The sequence below is a fragment of the Cherax quadricarinatus genome, chromosome 72, assembly GCF_038502225.1.
Source record: "Cherax quadricarinatus isolate ZL_2023a chromosome 72, ASM3850222v1, whole genome shotgun sequence".
In the NCBI taxonomy this organism is placed as follows: Eukaryota; Metazoa; Arthropoda; class Malacostraca; order Decapoda; family Parastacidae; genus Cherax; species Cherax quadricarinatus.
The window spans coordinates 8,623,173-8,640,964 of NC_091363.1; the positions used below are offsets into that span (position 1 = coordinate 8,623,173).

Here is a 17,792-nt window from a genome sequence, read left to right on the forward strand (position 1 = left end):
TTTCGGCTGCCCTGAGTATCAGCCGCTTCGAGTTTCGATCCCTTTTTTCGGCTAAATTTTGTCCTGCGTTCTGGCTGTTGCCCAGCGTTTTGGCCGGCATACCAGACCTGTCCACCTGCCCACCTCCCCGCGCAGGCGTCGTGAGCCAGTCTAGCTCTGTTTATCTTTGAGTGAACATTACCCTGCGCACTCATCCGAGCATTTCACAATAAATTCATTGTGTTTAGTGCTTGTTTATTGATTGTGCCAACATGGGTCAAAGAAACTTTATAGTGGCAGTGAGGCAGTGGTTAAGGTAGTGGTGGAAGCAGTGGTGGAGGCAGTGGTTGAGGCAGTTGAGGCAGTGGTTGAAGCAGTGGTGGAGGCAGTGGAGGCAGTGGTTGAGGCAGTGGTTGAGGCAGTGGTTGAGGCAGTGGTTGAGGCAGTGGTGGAGGCAGTGGTTGAGGCAGTGGTTGAGGAAGTGGTTGAGGCAGTGGTTGAGGCAGTGGTGGAGGCAGTGGTTGAGGCAGTGGTGGAGACAGTGGTGGAGGCAATAATAAGTCCTCCCACTCTCCTCCTCCCTACCTTCCAGATGCCAACAAGTCTTCAATAAAGGTACATAAATGTGATTTTAAATGTTTATTTAAATGTTACTTTATATATTGTATTACTCATTTAATATTATATGCATGTTTTAAGTACTATATATATGTTAAAAGAGGCAGTAGGTTGGTAGACAGCAACCGCCCAGGGATGTACCACCGTCCTGCCACGTGAGTGTAAACCAGAAGCCTGTAATTGTTTTACATGATGGAAGGATTGCTGGTGTCTTTTTTTTCTGTCTCATACACATGCAAGATTTCAGGTATGTCTTGCTACTTCTACTTACACTTAGGTCACACTACACATACATGTACAAGCATATATATACACACCCCTCCGGGTTTTCTTCTATTTTCTTTCTGGTTCATGTTCTTGTTTATTTTCTCTTATCTCCATGGGGAAGTAGAACAGAACTCTTCCTCCGTAAGCCATGCGTGTTGTAAGAGGCTACTAAAATGCCGGGAGCAAGGGACTAGTAACCCCTTCTCCCGTATAAATTACTAAATTTAAAAAGAGAAACTTTCGTTTTTCTTTTTGGGCCATCCTGCCTTGGTGGGATACGGCCGGTTTGTTGAAAAAAAAAAAAATGTTAAAAGAGGTAGTAGGTTGGTAGACAGCAACCGCCCAGGGAGGTACCACCGTCCTGCCAAGTGAGTGAAAACGAAAGCCTGTAATTGTTTTACACGATGGAAGGATTGCTGGTGTCTTTTTTTTCTGTCTCATACACATGCAAGATTTCAGGTACGTCTTGCTACTTCTATTTTACAGTTAGGTCATGCTACACATACATGTACAAGCATATACAGTGGACCCTCGACCAACGATGGCATCGTCTAATGTTAAATCCGACTAGCGATACATTTTAACGCAAAAATTTTGCCTCGACTAGCGCTAAAAAACTCGACCAACATGATTCGTTCCATTCAAGATGCGTCCACTTGTGGCCAGTGTTTACAAGCCAGGCAGCCACCGCAGTCCCATCCAAACATACAATCGGAACATTTCATATTATCACAGCGTTTTTAGTGATTTCACCTGCAAAATAAGTCACCATGGGCCCCAAGAAAGCTTCTAGTGCCAACCCTACAGCAAAAAGGGTGAGAATTACTATGGATATGAAGAAAGAGATTATTGCTAAGTATGAAAGTGGAGTGTGTGTCTCCGAGCTGGCCAGGTTGTACACAAAACCCCAATCAACCATCGCTACTATTGTGGCCAAGAAAACGGCAATCAAGGAAGCTGTTCTTGCCAAAGGTGCAACTTTGTTTTCGAAACTGAGATCGCAGGTGATAGAAGATGTTGAGAGACTGTTATTGGTGTGGATAAACGAAAAACAGATAGCAGGAGATAGCATCTCTCAAGCGATCATACGTGAAAAGGCTAGGAAGTTGCACGACGATTTAATTAGAAGAATGCCTGCAACTATTGGTGATATGAGTGAATTTAAGGCCACCAAAGATTGGTTTGAGAGATTTAAGAATCGTAGTGGCATACATAGTGTGATAAGGCATGGTGAGGCTGCCAGTTCGGCCCAAAAAGCAGCTGAAAAATATGTGCAGGAATTCAAGGGGTACATAGACAGTGAAGAATTGAAACCTGAACAAGTGTTTAATTGTGACACTGACAATGTTGTGAAACACTTTAGGAATGTCATAAAGGAACGGGAGGTACAGGCCTCTATGGACAAATATGTTGTGCGACAGAGGTCCAGTGACTCTCAAGCTGGTCCTAGTGGCATTAATAGAAGAAAGGAAGTAACCCCTGAAAAGGACTTGACATCTCAAGTCCTAATGGAAGGGGATTCCCCTTCTAAACACTAACACTATCCACACTCTCCCCTCCTCCCATCCCATCAATCATCACCAGATCTTCAATAAAGGTAACTGTCATGTAATTGTACATGTCTTCTTCAGTTTGTGTGTATTAAAATTAATATTTCATGTGGTAAAATTTTTTTTTCAATACTTTTGGGTGTCTTGCACGGATTAATTTGATTTCCATTATTTCTTATGGGGAAAATTACCTCGACTAACGATAATTTCGATTAACGATGAGCTCTCAGGAACAGATTAATATCATTGGTCAAGAGTTCACTGTACTGTATATACACACCCCTCGGGGTTTTCTTCTATTTTCTTTCTAGTTCTTGTTCTTGTTTATTTCCTCTTACCTCCATGGGGAAGTGGAACAGAATTCTTCCTCCGGAAGCCATGCGTGTTGTAAGAGGCGACTAAAATGACGGGACCAAGGGGCTAGTAACCCCTTCTCCTGTATATACTGTACTACTAAATGTAAAAGGAGAAACTTTCGTTTTTCCTTTTGGGCCACCCCGCCTCGGTGGGATACGGCCGGTGTGTTGAAAGAAAGAAAGACGTATGTTAAACTATAGTTTTTCTTTAAAAAAAAATTATTTTTTGTGAAAATTTTTGTGGGTCTGGAACAGATTAATTGTATTTCCATTATTTCTTATGAGAAATATTGCTTCGACTTTCAGCTGTTTTCAGATTAGGCCTAGCTCCTGGAACGGATTACAGCCGAAACTCGGGGTTACCCTACACATACACATATACATTCTTTGTTTTCAACAAGTCGGCCGTCTCCCACCTAGGCAGGGTGACCTAAAAAGAAAAAATCCCCAAAATGAAAATACTTTCAACATCACATCATTGAACACTTTCACCTCACTCATACATAATCACTGTTTTTGCAGAGGCACCCAGATACAACAGTTTAGAAGCATATATAAAGATACAATATAAAAAGTGACCTGAAATAATTACAATATAAGGGCCCCAATTATATATATTATATTATATTATTATATAGGAGGAGTATGGAAGAAGTGAATGTTTTCAGATACTTGGGAGTTGACGTGTCGGCGGATGGATTTATGAAGGATGAGGTTAATCATAGAATTGATGAGGGAAAAAAGGTGAGTGGAGCGTTGAGGTATATGTGGAGTCAAAAAACGTTATCTATGGAGGCAAAGAAGGGAATGTATGAAAGTATAGTAGTACCAACACTCTTATATGGGTGTGAAGCTTGGGTGGTAAATGCAGCAGCGAGGAGACGGTTGGAGGCAGTGGAGATGTCCTGTTTAAGGGCAATGTGTGATGTAAATATTATGCAGAAAATTCGGAGTGTGGAAATTAGGAGAAGGTGTGGAGTTAATAAAAGTATTAGTCAGAGGGCAGAAGAGGGGTTTGTTGAGGTGGTTTGGTCATTTAGAGAGAATGGATCAAAGTAGAATGACATGGAAAGCATATAAATCTATAGGGGAAGGAAGGCGGGGTAGGGGTCGTCCTCGAAAGGGTTGGAGAGAGGGGGTAAAGGAGGTTTTGTGGGTAAGGGGCTTGGACTTCCAGCAAGCGTGCGTGAGCGTGTTAGATAGGAGTGAATGGAGACGAATGGTACTTGGGACCTGACGATCTGTTGGAGTGTGAGCAGGGTAATATTTAGTGAAGGGATTCAGGGAAACCGGTTATTTTCATATAGTCGGACTTGAGTCCTGGAAATGGGAAGTACAATGCCTGCACTTTAAAGGAGGGGTTTGGGATATTGGCAGTTTGGAGGGATATGTTGTGTATCTTTATATGTGTATGCTTCTAGACTGTTGTATTCTGAGCACCTCTGCAAAAACAGTGATAATGTGCGAGTGTGGTGAAAGTGTTGAATGATGATGAAAGTATTTTCTTTTTGGGGATTTTCTTTCTTTTTTGGGTCACCCTGCCTCGGTGGGAGACGGCCGACTTGTTGAAAAAAAAAAAAAAAAAAATTATTTTTTTTAACAAGTCGGCCGTCTCCCACCGAGGCAGGTGACCCAAAAAAGAAAGAAAATCCCCAAAAAGAAAATACTTTCATCATCATTCAACACTTTCACCTCACTCTACATAATCACTGTTTTTGCAGAGGTGCTCAGAATACAACAGTTTAGAAGCATATACGTATAAAGATACACAACATATCTCTCCAAACTCCCAATATCCCAAACCCCTCCTTTAAAGTGCAGGCATTGTACCATTTCCAGGACTCAAGTCCGACTATATGAAAATAACCGGTTTCCCTGAATCCCTTCACTAAATATTACCCTGCTCACACTCCAACAGATTGTCAGGTCCCAAGTATCATTCGTCTCCATTCACTCCTACCTAACACGCTCACGCACGCTTGCTGGAAGTCCAAGCACCTTGCCCACAAAACCTCCTTTACCCCCTCTCTCCAACCCTTTTGAGGACGACCCCTACCCCTCCTTCCTTCCCCTATAGATTTATATGCTTTCCATGTAATCATTATTTAACTACATGTAAACCACACAACAACCAAATTCTGTAAATTCAACATTGTAATCTTTATAGAGAATAAACTTTGAATTTGAATTCTACTTTGATCCATTCTCTCTAAATGACCGAACCACCTCAACAACCCCTTTTCTGCCCTCTGACTAATACTTTTATTAACTCCACACCTTTTCCTAATTTCCACACTCCGAATTTTCTGCATAATATTTACATCACACATTGCCCTTAAACAGGACATCTCCACTGCCTCCAACCATCTCCTCGCTGCTGCATTTACCACCCAAGCTTCACACCCCATATAAGACTGTTGGTACTACTATACTTTCATACATTCCCTTCTTTGCCTCCATAGATAATGTTTTTTGACTCCACATATACCTCAATGCACCACTCACCTTTTTTCCCTTATCAATTCTATGATTAACCTCATCCTTCATAAATCCATCCGCCGACACGTCAACTTCCAAGTATCTGAAAACATTCACTTCTTCCATACTCCTCCTCCCCAATTTGATATCCAATTTTTCTTTATCTAAATCATTTGATACCCTCATCACCTTACTCTTTTCTATGTTCACTTTCAAATTACTACCTTTACACACATTCCCAAACTCATCCACTAACCTTTGCAATTTTTCTTTAGAATCTCCCATAAGCACAGGATCATCAGCAAAAAGTAACTGTGTCAATTCCCATTTTGAATTTGATTCCCCAAAATTTAATCCCACCCCTCTCCCGAATACCCTAGCATTTACTTCCATTACAACCCCATCTATAAATATATTAAACAACCATGGTGACATTACACATCCCTGTCTAAGACCAACTTTTACCGGGAAGTAGTCTCCCTCTCTTCTACACACCCTAACCTGAGTCTAACTAGCCTCATAAAAACTCTTTACAGCATTTAATAACTTACCACCTATTCCATATACTTGCAACATCTGCCACATTGCTCCTCTATCCACTCTATCATATGCCTTTTCTAAATCCATAAATGCAATAAAAACTTCCCTACCTTTATCTAAATACTGCTCACATATATGCTTCAATGTAAACACTTGATCTACACATCCCCTACCCACTCTGAAGCATCCTTGTTCATCCGCAATCCTACATTCTGTCTTACCTCTAATTCTTTCAATTATAACCCTACCGTACACTTTTCCTGGTATACTCAGTAAACTTATTCCTCTATAATTTTCAGTCTCTTTTGTCCCCTTTCCCTTTATATAAAGGGACTATACATGCTCTCCGCCAATCCCTAGGTACCTTCCCCTCTTTCATACATTTATTAAACAAAAGTACCAACCACTCCAACACTATATCCCCCCTGCTTTTAACATTTCTGTCATGATCCCATCAGTTCCAGCTGCTTTACCCCCTTTCATTCTACGTAATGCCTCACGTACCTCCACCACACTTACATTCTGCTCTTCTTCACTCCTAAAAGATGGTATACCTCCCTGACCAGTTCATGAAATTACTGCCTCTCTTTCTTCTTTAACATTTAAAAGTTCCTCAAAATATTCTCGCCATCTACCTAATACCTCCATCTCCCCATCTACTAACTCCCCTACTCTGTTTTTAACTGACAAATCCATACTTTCCCTAGGTTTTCTTAAGTTGTTTAACTCACTCCAAAATTTTTTCTTATTTTCATTAAAATTTCTTGACAGTGCCTCTCCCACTCTATCATCTGCTCTCCTTTTGCACTCTCTCACCACTCTCTTTACCTTTCTTTTACTCTCCATATACTCTGCTCTTCTTATAACACTTCTGCTTTGTAAAAACCTCTCATAAGCTACCTTTTTCTCTTTTATCACACCCTTTACTTCATCATTCCACCAATCACTCCTCTTTCCTCCTGCCCCCACCCTCCTATAACCACAAACTTCTGCCCCACATTCTAATACTGCATTTTTAAAACTATTCCAACCCTCTTCAACCCCCCCACTACTCATCTTTGCACTAGCCCACCTTTCTGCTAATAGTCGCTTATATGTCACCCGAACTTCCTCCTCCCTTAGTTTATACACTTACACCTCCCTCTTACTTGTTGTTGCCACCTTCCTCTTTTCCCATCTACCTCTTACTCTAACTGTAGCTACAACTAAATAATGATCCAATATATCAGTTGCCCCTCTATAAACATGTACATCCTGGAGCCTACCCATCAACCTTTTATCCACCAATACATAATCTAACAAACTACTTTCATTACGTGCTACATCATACCTTGTATATTTATTTATCCTCTTTTTCATAAAATATGTATTACTTATTACCAAATCTCTTTCTACACATAGCTCAATTAAAGGCTCCCCATTTACATTTACCCCTGGCACCCCAAATTTACCTACTACTCCCTCCATAACATTTTTACCCACTTTAGCACTGAAATCCCCAACCTCCATTACTCTCACACTTGATTCAAAACTCTCCACGCATTCACTCAACATTTCCCAAAATCTCCCTCTCTCCTCTACACTTCTCTCTTCTCCAGGTGCATACATGCTTATTATAACCCACTTTTCACATCCAATCTTTATTTTACTCCACATAACTCTTAAATTAATACATTTATAGTCCCTCTTTTCCTGCCATAGCTTATCCTTCAACATTATTGCTACTCCTTCTTTAGCTCTAACTCTATTTGAAACCCCTGACCTAAATCCCATTTATTCCTCTCCATTGAAACTCTCCCACCCCCTTCAGCTTCGTTTCACTTAAAGCCAGGACATCCAGCTTCTTCTCATTCATAACATCCACAATCATCTCTTTCTTATCATTTGCACAACATCCACGCACATTCAGACTTCCCACTTTGACAATTTTCTTCTTCTTATTCTTTTTAGTTATCTTTACAGGAAAAGGGGTTACTAGCCCATTGTTCCCGGCATTTTAGTTGACTTTTACAACACGCATAGCTTACGTAGGAAAGATTCTTATTCCACTTCCCCATGGATATAAAAGGAAAAGTAGTAAGACCAAGAACTATTAAGATAAAATCAAAGAAAACTCAGATGAGTGTGTATAAATAATTTTTTTTTTTTTCAACAAGTCGGCCGTCTCCCACCGACTAAGTGTAAGTAGCAAGACATACCTGTAATCTTGCATATTTATGAGACAGACAAAAGACATCAGCAATTCTACCATCATGTAAAACAATTACAGGCTTTCGTTTTACACTCACTTGGCAGGACGGTAGTACCTCCCTGGGTGGTTGCTGTCTACCAACTGTATATATGTATATACAATACAGTGGACCCCCAGTTATTGGCCGTAATCTGTTCCTGAAGGTCGGCTGATAACTGAAATGACCGATAACCGAATTAATATTTCCCATAAGAGTTTATGTAAATACAATTAATTCGTTCCAAACAAAAATATTCACAAAAAAATAATTTTTTTTACAATTATGTAAGTATTACATACCTTTATTGAAGGCTAATGCTGGCTTCTGGGAGATAGGGAGGAGGAAAGAGGGAGGAGTTAGTGTTTGGAAGGGGAATTCCCCTCCATGAAGACTTTAGGTAGGAAAGCCTTCTCTGGGGGTTACCTCCCTTCTTTGTCTTTTAATGACACTAGGACCAGCTTGAGAGTCACTGGACCCGTTTCACAAAATAACTTCCAGAGTGCTCTGTTTCTGGCGTCTCGTTAAGATTTCCCTGAAGTATGACAGGGTTTTGTCACTAAACACATTGCAGATATTGCTTGTTTCAGCTTTGTCAGGGTTTTGTTTCTCTACAAAAGCTTGCACCCTAGTCCACATTGCACACACCTCTTTAATCTCTGAAGAAGGCACCTCCTTCGCTCCCTCTTCCTCCTCCTCTGAAGCAAGTTCCTCAGCTGCAGTCTGTTGCTGTTCAAGTTGAAGCTCTTCAGTGGTAAGCTCTTCCCTGTGGTCCTCCACCAACTCTTCCACATCCTCGCCACTCACCTCCAACCCCAGGGACTTCCCCAGTTCCACAATAGAGTCCACAGGGTTGGCAGGGTCAGGGTCACGGTGAGCCTCAAACCCTTCAAAATCCCTCTCTTGGACACAATCTGGTCACAGTTTTCTCCAAGCAGAGTTCAAAGTCCTGGATTCACTCCCTCCCAAGCCTTACCCATAAGGCTTATGCAATGGAGGATAGTGAAGTGATTCCTCCAGAATTCTCTTAGGGTCAAATGAGTGTCCGAGGTCACTTCAAAGTACTGTTGAAACACTGCTTTTGTGTAGAGTTTTTTGAAGTAAGAAATGACCTGCTGGTCCATGGGCTGGAGAAGAGGCATGGTATTAGGAGGCAAGAACTTTATTTATTTATTTATTTTGTCTTTGCAAACAGTACATTGAGATTTTATATTTACAATAGTGAGTTGCAATGCAAAGAGAGCCTCTATTATGCCTAGGCATTATGGGCCAACTTAACATTATTGGCTTACAGACTACTTAATGCTAAGGATTTTATCATAGTTGTACAGTAGAACAGTAATTATTTCATAGTTGAACAGTAGGTTATTAATTACAGTGGACCCTCGCCTAACGATGGCATTGCATAATGTTAAATCCGCCTAGCAATACATTTTAACGCAAAAATTTTGCCTCACATAGCTCTAAAAAAACTCGCTCAACGCGATTTGTCCAAGACGCGTCCACGTGTGGCCTGAGCCAGCCTCACTTGTTCTGTGAGTGGCAGTGTTTACAAGCCAGCCTCCGCAGTCACATCCAAGCATACAATTGGAACATTTCGTATTATCACAGCGTTTTTAGTGATTTCACCTGCAAAATAAGTGGCCATGGGCCCCAAGAAAGCTTCTAGTGCCAACCCTACAGGAATAAGGGTGAGAATTACTATGGATATGAAGAAAGAGATCATTTTTAAGTATGAAAGTGGAGTGCGTGTCTCCGAGCTGGCCAAGTTGTACACAAAACCCCAATCAACCATCGCTACTATTGTGGCCAAGAAAATGTCAATCAAGGAAGCTGTTCTTGCCAAAGGTGCAACTTCGTTTTCGAAAAAGAGATCGCAAGTGATAGAAGATGTTGAGAGACTGTTATTGGTGTGGATAAATGAAAAACAGATAGCAGGAGATAGCATCTCTCAAGTGATCATATGTGAAAAGGCTAGGAAGTTGCATGACGATTTAATTAGAAGAATGCCTGCAACTATTGGTGATGTGAGTGAATTTAAGGCCACCAAAGGTTGGTTTGAGAGATTTAAGAATCGTAGTGGCATACATAGTGTGATAAGGCGTGGTGAGGCTACCAGATTGGACCAAAAAGCAGCTGAAATTTTTTTTTTTTTTTTTTTCAACAAGTCGGCCGTCTCCCACCGAGGCAGGGTGACCCAAAAAAGAAAGAAAATCCCCAAAAAGAAAATACTTTCATCATCATTCAACACTTTCACCACACTCACACATTATCACTGCTTTTGCAGAGGTGCTCAGAATACAACAGTTCAGAAGCATATACGTATAAAGATACACAAAAAAATATGTGCATGAATTCAAGGAGTACATAGAGGCTGAAGGATTGAAACCTGAACAAGTGTTTAATTGTGACTAAACAGGGCTGTTTTGGAAGAAAATGCCAAGCAGGACCTACATTACTTACGAGGAAAAGGCACTCCCAGGACATAAGCCTATGAAAGACAGGCTTACTCTGTTGATGTGTGCCAATGCTAGTGGTGATTGCAAAGTGAAGCCTTTATTGGTGTATCACTCTGAAACTCCCAGAGCATTCACGCAAAAGAATATCCTCAAGGCTAATTTGTGTGTGCTGTGGAGGGCAAACAGTAAGGCATGGGTCACTAGGGACTTTTTCTATGACTGGTTACACCATGCATTTGCCCCCACTGTGAAAAATGATCTAATTGAAAATAAATTTGACCTGAAGTGCCTCCTGGTATTAGACAGTGCTCCTGGTCATCCTTCAGACGTGGCAGAGCGACTTTCTGCAGACATGAGCTTCATTAAGATCAAGTTTTTCCCTCTTAATACCACTCCTCTCCTGCAGCCCATGGACCAGCAGGTCATTGCAAACTTCAAAAAACTGTACACAAAAGCTCTGTTTGAAAGGTGCTTTGTAGTGACCTCAGAAACTCAAATGACTCTAAGAGAGTTTTGGAGAGATCACTTTAATATCCTCAATTGTGTAAACCTTATAGGTAAGGCTTGGGAGGGAGTGACTAAGAGGACCTTGAACTCTGCTTGGAAGAAACTGTGGGCAGAATGTGTAAACAAAAGGGATTTTGAAGGATTTGAGGCTAACCCTGAGAAGCATATGCCAGTGAGGAATCCATTGTGGCATTGGGGAAGTCCTTGGGGTTGGAGGTTAGTGGGGAGGATGTGGAAGAGTTGGTGGAGAAGGACAATGAAGAACTAACCACTGATGAGCTGCTAGATCATCTTCAACAGCAAGAGGCCACACCTGAGGAAACTACTTCGGAGGAGGGGAGAGAGAAATTGAAGAAGTTGCCTACTTCAAAGATTAAGGAAATGTGTGCAATGTGGCTTAAAGTGCAAACCTTTTTTGATGAAAATCACCCTGATACAGCTATTGCAAGCCGTGCTGGTGACTATTACACTGACAATGTTGTGAAACAATTTAGGAAAGTCATAAAAGAACAAGAGGTACAGGCCTCTATGGACAGATATGTTGTGCAACAGAAGTCCAGTGACTCTCAAGCTGGTCCTAGTGGCATTAAAAGAAGAAGGAAAGTAACCCCGGAAAAGGACTTGCTACCTCAAGTCCTAATGGAAGGGGATTCCCCTTCTAAACACTAAGACCATCCACACTCTCCCCTCCTCCCATCACATCAATCATCACTAGATCTTCAATAAAGGTAAGTGCCATGTAACTGTGCATGTCTTCTTCAGTTTGTGTGTATTAAAATTAATATTTCATGTGGTAAAAAAAAAAAAAATTTTCCTACTTTGGGGTGTCAGGAACGGATTAATTTGATTTCCATTATTTCTTATGGGGAAAATTAATTCGCCTAACAATAATTTCGCCAAACGTTGAGCTCTCAGGAACGGGTTAACATCGTTAGTCGAGGACCCACTGTATAAGTGAATTAAATTTGTATAAGACAAAGGATATATTCATATAGTCTAAAATGCTTATTGTGAAAAGCAATGGTTCAAATACATTCCTGTCAACAATGGATAAGAGGTTCAAAGTGATTGTTGTAGTTATGATGTGGGAGTACATAGGTGAGTATGTGTGTATTGAAAATTTAGCATTTAGTCTATGGTGATTAAGTGGCTTTTGAGAAGAGTCTTTAACTGATTTTCAGACTGGGTTACTTTAACATATTCTGGTAATGAATTCCATATTTTAGGGCCCTTTATGTGCATAGAGTTTTTACATAGTGTGATATGGACACGAGGTATATCAAAAAGAGATCTGTGTCTTGTGTTGTGGTCATATGTCCTGTCTAAGTTGGTAAGGAGAAGTTTGAGTGGAGGGTTTATATTTGTGTGTATTGTTCTGTGTATGTAGTAGGCACATGAATAAGTATGGATGTTCTTAATGGTGAGCAGATTCAGACTTTTGAAAATTGGTGCAGTATGCTGGCAGGAGTGGGAATTCGTTATCATTCTTACTGCTGCCTTTTGCTGGGTTATGAGGGGTTTTAGGTGATTGGATGTTGTTGATCCCCATGCACAAATTCCATATGTAAGATAAGGGTATATGAGTGTATGGTAAAGTGCCAGGAGAGCTGATTGTGGAGCGTAGTACCTTATTTTTGATAGTATGCCTACAGTCTTGGAGATATTCTTGGTGATTTGTTGCATGTGTGTCCGGAACTTAAGGCTACTGTCAAGGTGGATACCTAGGAATTTTCCTTCCGTGAGTTTTGTGACTGATGATCCATTTAGTGTTATGTTAAGCGGATCATTTGCAGCTTTGTTTCCAAACTGAATGAAATAGGTTTTATCGGTATTCAGGGTAAGTTTATTAGTCATCATCCAGGTAGATATTTTCTGCAATTCGGCATTGACTGTGTTTGCTAGTAATGACTGTGTTTGGGTGGGAAAACACATATGTAGTGTCATCTGCAAATAATATGGGTTTGAGTAGCTGTGATGCATTCGGTAGATCATTGATGTAGATGAGAAAGAGGAGTGGTCCAAGGACACTTCCTTGTGGGACTCCTACTGTGATTGGTTGGGTGGAAGAGTTTGCATCATTTGCATACACATATTGAGTTCTGTTACTAAGGTATGATTTTAGGTAGTTGAGGGAGTGGCCTCTAATGCCATAGTGTGTTAATTTGGAGTACAGCAGTTCATGGTCGACTGTATCGAAAGCTTTACGTAAATCAATGAAAATGCCCAGCAGGACTTTCTTTCTTTTCGAGTGCGGTGTATATTAGTTCTAGCATGTGTATGATACCATCATTCGTGCTTTTATTATTCCTGAATCCAAACTGACAAGGGTTTAATATGTTGTGTGAGACAAGGTAGGAATAGATCCGCCTATGAATTAATTTTTCAAGGATTTTAGAGAGCAGTGGTAAGTTAGATATTGGTCTATAGTTATTCAAGTCGGCTTGGTCACCTCCTTTGTGGATCGGAGTGACCCTTGCTATTTTGAGGATTGTTGGGAAGGTAGCTGATTCAATGGATTTGTTAAAGAGCACTGCAATAATTGGTGACAATACCTGAGAAGCTTTTTTGTACATAAAAGCAGGCAAGCTGTTTATGTCTCCTGCCTTGTTTTTAAGGGTGCTTATGATGAGCGTAACTTCTATGGGGTTGGTTGGAGCTAGGAATAGTGTATTTGGGTAGGTACCTATGAGGTAGTTTCATTCGCGGGTGTTTATGCTTGGTATTTTGTTCGCTAGATTTTTACCTGTGGTGGAGAAGAAAACTGAAGTCCCAAAACATTTGGTCTTCCAAGTCTGGAGGATGTGCAGGAGCCTTGTCCAGTACCAGGAGGCACTTGAGTGGCAATTTCTTTTCCAGGAGGCTTTTTTTCACACTTGGGCCAAACACATCATTAACCCACTCTTTGAAAATTTGCCTTGTGACCCCTGCCTTATGATTAGCTTTCCACATCACACACAATCTATTCTTCATGGCATTGTTTTTCTTAAACACTCTGGGATTTTCTGAGTGACACACGAATAAAGGCTTCACTTTGAAATCCCCACTAGCATTACCACACAACAAAAGAGTAAGCCTGTCTTTCATAGGCTTGTGTCCTAGCAGTGCCTTTTCCTCCTGGGTACTGTAGGTCCTGTTTGGCATTTTCTTCCAAAACAGGCTTGTTTCGTCACAAATGAACACTTGTTGGGGTTCGAATCCTTCAGCCTTTACATAGTCCTGGAATTCGTGAACATACTTTTCAGCCGCACATTTGTCAGAACTTGCAGCCTCATCATGCCTTACAATATTGTGTATGCCACTACACTTCTTAAATCTATCAAACCATCTTTTGCTGGCCCTAAATTCACAAACTGCATCACTTATTCCAGGCATTTTCTTTGCAAGATCCACATGCAACTGCTTTGTCTTCTCACAAATGACTGACTCCACAACACTGTCTCCCACTAATTCTCTTTCCTTAATCCACAATAATAATAACTTTTCCATCTCTTCCATTATCGGTGTCCTTTGTTTAGTTAGAAAAGTTAATCCTTTTGCAACATTAGCATCTTTGATTTGTTCTTTCTTTGCCAGGATGGATGTAATTGTTGATTCATTCTTGCTGTACATCCTGGCAAGTTCCACCACCTTCATACCACTCTCAAACTTTTCTATCACTTCACGTTTAAATTCCATGGTGTTTCTCACTTTCTTTACCACAGGAACTTTACTAAGAACTTTCTTTGGAGCCATGGTTACTTATTTCACAGTTGCACTGCAAGAAAAACCACTAAAAACAATGGTAAGTAAGTGAAATGTTTGGATGTATGAGCAGAAGCTTCCTCGGCCACTGAAAGACAAAGCCAAACTGAAGCGCAAGCTGCCCCAGCCGGCGGATCGGCGCATCCAAAACGGCCGATAACTGAGCGAATGGCCAATAACTGGGCACCAAAAACCCCGCCGGTAACTGAGTTGGCCAATAACCAAACCGGCTGATAACCGGGGTCCGCTGTGTATCCTAGGTAGGAGGTTGCTAGACAGCAACCGTCCAGGGAGGTACTACCATCCTGCCAAGCAAGTGTAAAACGAAAGCCTGTAATTGTTTTACATGAAGGTAGGATTGCTGGTGGCTTTTTCTGTCTCATAACCATGCAAGATTTCAGGTATGTCTTGCTACTTCTACTTACATTTAGGTCACACTACACATGCATGTACATGCACACCCTTCTGGGTTTCCTTCTATTTTTCTTAATAGTTTTTGTTCTTGTTTATTTCCACTTATCTCCATGGGGAAGTGGAATAGAACTTCCTCCATAAGCCATGCGTGTCGTGAGAGGCAACTAAAATGTAAAAGAAAAAGTTTTCGTTTTTCCTTTTGGGCCACCCCGCCTTGGTGGGATATGGCTGGTGTGTTGAAAGAAGAAAGATATGTATATGCTAGGTAGTAGGTTGGTAGACAGCAACTGCCAAGTGAGTGCAAAACAGAAGCCTGTAATTGTTTTACTTGATGGTAAGAATGCTGGTGTCTTTTTTCTGTCTCATAAACATGCAAGATTTCAGGTACGTCTTGCTACTTCTACTTACACTTAGGTCACACTACACATACATGTACAAGCATATATATACACACCCCTCTGGGTATTCTTCTATTTTCTTTCTAATTCTTGTTCTTGTTTATTTCCTCTTATCTCCATGGGGAAGTGGAACAGAATTCTTCCTCCGTAAGCCATGCGTGTTGTAAGAGGCAACTAAAATGCCAGGAGCAAGGGGCTAGTAACCCCTTCTCCCGTATAAATTACTAAATTTAAAAGAGAAACTTTCGTTTTTCTTTTTGGGCCACCCTGCCTTGGTGGGATACGGCCGGTGTGTTGAAAGAAAGAAAGAAGAAAACATGCAAGATTTCAGGTACATCTTGGTACTTCTACTTACCCTTAGGTCACACGACACATGCATATACAAGCATGACCACAACACAAGACACAGATCTCTTTTTGATATACAGTACCTCGTGTCCATATCACAGTGTGTGAAAACTCTATGCACATAAAGGGCCCTAAAATATGAAATTCATTACCAGAAGATATTAAAGTAACACAGTCTGAAAATCAATTTAAGACTCTCCTCAAAAGCCACTTAATCACCCTAGACTAAATGCTAAATACTCAGTACACACATACTCACTTATGTACTCCCACATCATAACTTCAACAATCACTTTGAACCTTTTATCCATTGTTGACAGGAATATAATTGAATCACTGTTTTCACAAAAAGCATTTTTGAATCTATGAATATATCTTTCGTCTTATACAAATTTTGATTCATTTATAATTAATAATCTACTATACAACTATGAAATAATTACTATACTACTTTACAACTATGATATAATCCTTAGTGTTAAGTAGTCTGTAAGCCAATAATGTTAAGTTGGTCCATAATGCCTAGGCATAATAGAGGCTCTCTTTGCATTGCAACCCACTATTGTAAATACAAAATCTCAATGTACTGTTTGCAAAGTCAAAATAAATAAAATAAAAAATAAATATATATACACACCCCCTCTGTGTTTTCTTCTATTTTCTTTCTAGTTCTTGTTCTTGTTTATTTCTGCTTATCTCCATAGGGAAGTGGAACAAAATCCTTCCTCCATAAGCCACGAGTGTCATAAGAGGCAACTAACATGCCAGGAGCAAGGGGCTAGTAACCCCTTCTCCTGTATGTTTTACTAAATTTAAAGGGAGAAACTTTCATTTCTCTTTGTGGGCCACACTGCCTCGGTGTGATGCAGCTGGTGCGTTGAAAGAAGAATATATATACATATGAAACTGGGTAGTAGGTTGATAGACAGCAACCGCCCCAGGAGGTACTACCGTCCTACCAGATGAGTGTAAAACAGAAGCCTGTAATTGTTTTCCATGTCTTTTTTTTTTTTTTACATGGTGTCTTTTTTTTCTGTCTCAAACATGCAAGCTTTAAGATATGTCTTGCTACTTCTACTTACACTTAGGTCACACTATACATGCATGTATGGTACTTGGGACCTGACGATCTGTTGGAGTATGAGCAGGGTAATATTTAGTGAAGGGATTCAGGGAAACCGGTTATTTTCATATAGTCGGACTTGAGTCCTGGAAATGGGAAGTACAATGCCTGCACTCTAAAGGAGGGGTTTGGGATATTGGCAGTTTGGAGGGATATGTTGTGTATCTTTATACGTATATGCTTCTAAACTGTTGTATTCTGAGCACCTCTGCAAAAACAGTGATAATGTGTGAGTGTGATGAAAGTGTTGAATGATGATGAAAGTATTTTCTTTTTGGGGATTTTCTTTCTTTTTTGGGTCACCCTGCCTCGGTGGGAGACTGCCGACTTGTTGAAAAAAAAAAAATACACACACCTCTGAATTTTCTTCTATTTTCTTATTAGTTTTTGTTCTTATTTATTCCTTCTTATCTCTATGAGGAAGTGGAATAGAATTCTTCCTCCATAAGCCAAAGTGTCATAGGAGGTGACTAACATGCCAGGAGCAAGGGGCTAGTAACCCCTTCTCCTGTATATATTACTAAAGTTAAAAAGATAACCTCTTGTTTTCTCTTTTTAGGGCCACCCTGCCTCAGCGAGATACAGCCAGTTTGATGAAACAATTAGATATATGAAACTAAATAAGTGCAAAAAACAAACAGCACTCCTGGTACAGGCTACTAACTAAAAAACATTAGCCTCACTTATAATTATGTGTTATATTGATGGCAACATCGAGCGCTGGAGTTGGGTGGTAGATGGCACTGCTGTAAGCTGATTGACATGTAGAGTTCTCCCCATATGAAT

At 40.5% G+C, this 17,792-nt stretch overlaps 1 protein-coding gene across 1 annotated transcript in view; it reads right to left on the reverse strand.

Moving 5' to 3' along the window:
• LOC128701426 (location of vulva defective 1-like) overlaps window positions 1-17,786 on the reverse strand; it is a 384,351-nt gene extending 366,565 nt beyond the window's left edge. Inside the window, exon 1 of the mRNA XM_070100373.1 lies at window positions 17,690-17,786. The gene's annotated coding sequence lies outside the window, so the exon portion shown is untranslated. The remainder of the gene's footprint in view (window positions 1-17,689) is intronic.
• Between the last annotated feature and the right edge of the window lie 6 nt (window positions 17,787-17,792).